Genomic DNA, 4,067 nt, shown 5'->3' with positions numbered 1-4,067 from the left:
TGGACGCCAAATATGAAATTTAAACAAAGTTTTTCTAATCCGTCTTGAAACAGTGTACGACCTGTTTAAGCTACGTAATTTGTCTGAGCTGTACTTTAACAGCTTAGTGCTTCCATTAACATAATTTATTTAAATTGCAACTATAACCAAAATTATTGCAAGTAAGTTAAAAAAAACAGTTAATTAACAGTAAATTAACAAATTACTTTTAACAAATTAATGACTGAAGAATTTATTCGCAAAAACGAACTAAAATTCAGCAACAATAATGATTTTGAATAATTCGTAATACAAACAATCGAAAACTTCGCTCTGCCATTGCTCTACGTTTTCATCAGCATAAAAAACAAACAATATTGCTGGTCGTGCATTCCGACATGCTGCTCCTTACGTTTGGAATTTGCTTCCACCAAAGATTAGGAACTGCAGTTCTACACAGTCGTTCAAGTCGTCATTAAAAACTTTTTAATTTGATAGAGCGTTTTAAACGTCTGAGAGAGGATGTTTTTTGTTTCGAGGGCGCCTCAGTCGCTTGCCAGGGCGCTTTATAAGTCAATATTATCATTAAAGGATAGAGTATAGATTCAGGAAGAGCATAGTGGAGCAAGTTACAATAATCAATCCTAGATAAGATTAACGAAATAACAAGAAGGAGAAGAGTAGGATCATCAAGAAGATTTTTTTATTCTACGTAGATAAAAGTAAGAATTTCTAGCAACACTATTAATCTGAAAAGAAAGAGACATACTAGAGTCAAAGATAATGCCTAGACTGCAAAACTTGTAAGAAACATCAAGAGTTTTAGAATCAGGTAAAATAATAGGAGGAATAGTTATGGAGTGTTAAAATTTATTGAAACAAAATAATTCAAATTTGAAAGGATTAAGTTTAAGACACATAGAATCAGACAAAGCGATAACTGAAGAAAGACATAAAAGTAGATTACGAAGAACACTAATGAGATTAGATGGATGAAAAGAAGTATAAATATAAGAATCTTCAGCATATAGTTGACTGGTGAAAAAAAAGTTAATAACAATACGAGGTAGTTCAAAAGTATAAAGCATAAATAGAAGAGGGCCATGGATAGAACCCTGAAGTACCCTGAAGGTAAGAGTAGAGGAGTTAAAAAGAGAATTATTGAGAACATGACATTACTTAATGTTTAAGAATTGAAGAAACTCTAATAAAAAACGTACAGGGAGAGTCTTGACTGCTGGTGAGGACAACCTTCGAGATGGGCTCACTCTTCTGCAGATCAATCATCTACCAACCAGGACCGTCGCCAACGGCCCCGTTACAATTTCCACACGCGACGGAATAAGTTACAGTATTCTTGTCAATGGCCAAATCAGCGTGATGACCTCCATATGTTCCTTTCTGAACGACGTGATAATTCGACAGTTCTAGTTTGTTCACAGGGTGAACTGTTCAAAAACAAATTTGGCAAATGAATTACGTACAAAAAAATAATTTCTCACTGTCTACTAAGCTAAAAAAAATTCTATGTATATTTTTAAATTCAAACAGTTTTCCAAAAAAAAGTTTTATTTGTCTTACTGATCAAATCATTTAAAACACTAATAGAAACACCAACCAATATTTGAAGTAAGAATGTTAATTTCACCAATGGCTATGGCATCAGGTCTGATAATGGCATTTACCGCCCTGACGACATACAAGTACCTCCCCCATGTCGGCTGGGTGTAGCAGTCGAAAGTTAACACTGATCCCGTTTCTAACAATGTGTTATTGTTGACATAATAACACAACTGCCCGTCTTGTCCCAAACTCTTGTTAATCTCACTCACAATTATTTTAATCTTTTGCAAATACTTTGAATCTGTGTAGTCGTGTAGTAAATTGAGGCATATTCAATTTTTTTTACCGGCAAATATGGCATTACTTAATATATAGGAATTGAAAAAACTCTAATAGAAAACGTACTGAGAGAGTCGTGACTGCTGGTGAGGACAACCCTCGAGATGGGCTCACTCTTTTGAAGATCAATCATCCACCAACCAGGTCCTTCGTCATAGACGTTGTTACAATTTCCACATGCGATAGAAAATGTTACAGTATTCTTGTCAATGGCCAAGAACTGTTCAAAACCAAATTTTGCAAGTGAATAGCGTACAAAAAATAATTTTTCAACTGTCTACTATACTATACAAGAGTGGAGTTGATGTATATTTTACAATAGTTGTGATATTTAAAAATAAATGTTTCGGCAGCCTACTAGAACAATACTCGACCAGCAGCCAATGTTTATTTGACTGAATGTCACATCATATTTTGAGCATAAAACAACCCAAAGAATTTTAAAACTAAAACTTCACTGCTTGAAAAAGTTATTACAAAAAATTTTTTAAAAAAACCTTCAACGGAGACCCACAGTTGGGTTGCAATGAACAGGAACCATCTGGTGTATATCTTCATCATTCTTGTCTGTTAAATTCACAATTTTATTTTTTTAATTTTTAAATTCGATATTTCAAATGATAATTATTATTAAAAAATACAACAAAATTCAAAACAGTTTTATTCAAGGTACTGGCCCTAAATTAGGTGTCACGCTTTATAAGGGGACGGGGGCGGTAAAAACAATTTGGGACACTTTGGGACATTTTGGGGCAAGGGGGGCGGAGCAAAAATTTGTGGGGCATTCGGTTTCGGTTTATACTTTTTAATTACAATTTTAAGCTAAAAAACATTTTGTAAGCACATTTTTACAAAAAAAAATGTTTATAACAAAATTTTACTGGTGTTCAGGAATTTGCTTCTCTACAAATCTAAATACGCTCTTACATAGTATCATTGCTATTGGTTGTAGCTGTTTTGAATTTAAAAAACTATTTGCAATACAAATAATTAACATAGCATGTTTTAAAATGTTAGCAACTACTATAGGTTAACTTTTCAGAGCTGTGCACAAGCCTAAATGTAGGAGGGTTAAAATGATGGTAGCCGCTTGTGATATGGAGTTGGGTAGAGAAATGTGAACCATAGACAACGATTGTGAATGGATAGATTGGTAAATACTTTAACACTCTCCTTTCACGACAGGCTTTTTTATCTAAATGTTTGAAACGCATCTCTGGATAAAACTAATGAAGCATCTGGTGAATTGGTAAGCAAAAATTATTATTAGTGGTAGAAGAACTAGTAGAATTAGTAGTAGTAGTAGTGGTAGTAGTAGTAGTAGTAGTAGTAGTGGTAGTATTAGTAGTTGTGGTAGTAGTAGTGGTGTTAGTACTTGCTTTTGCAACGTTTGAAAATGGTATCATTTACATCCAAAACATCTGCTATATCGGTATAAAAAATTACTATTAAGTGGTAGTTTTAGTAGTAGTAGTATTATTAGCAAACCATAAACAGTATACTATATTATTAGTAGTAGTAGTAGTAATAGTAGTAGTTGCTGTTGCAGTATGAGTAATAATAATAATGGGAACTCTTTTATTTTTTCCAAAAAAGGGGCGAAATAAATATTCAATGTAATAAAACAAAATAAAATGAATTAAAATGAGAAAGTAGTCTACGATGCTTGCCATTATAGATATAAAATGCGTACAACGAGAAATGTAATCAGTCCTAATATAGTTATTATACATTTCAATGTCTGTCGCAATAGATGGCGTATGATGGTGATATTACTGAATTAGTTAAATCGTAACATAATTGTTCAGTCCAAATAAAATTTACAAGAGATAGTCATAATGATAATAACAATAATAATGACAATAATGATGATGATGATGATGATGATATTGGAAAGAAGTTATATATATATCAGTTTAATGGTTGTTTGATGATGATGATGATGACGCAAATGGTGATGATGATGATGATGACGATGATTAAAATGACGATGACGAAGACGACGACGTCGCCTTAATATAGTTATTGTACATTTGAATGTCTATCGCAATAGATGGCGTATGATATTACTGAATTAGTTAAATCGTAGCATAATTGTTCAGTCCAAATAAAATTTACAAGAGATAATTTTAAATCATTAAAAAAGCCTAGTGGAAAGATTTCAAATGTATTAATAATAATTTGTT

This window comes from Helobdella robusta, assembly GCF_000326865.2.
Source record: "Helobdella robusta unplaced genomic scaffold HELROscaffold_24, whole genome shotgun sequence".
NCBI lineage: Eukaryota > Metazoa > Annelida > Clitellata > Rhynchobdellida > Glossiphoniidae > Helobdella > Helobdella robusta.
This window is presented reverse-complemented; position numbering follows the sequence as displayed.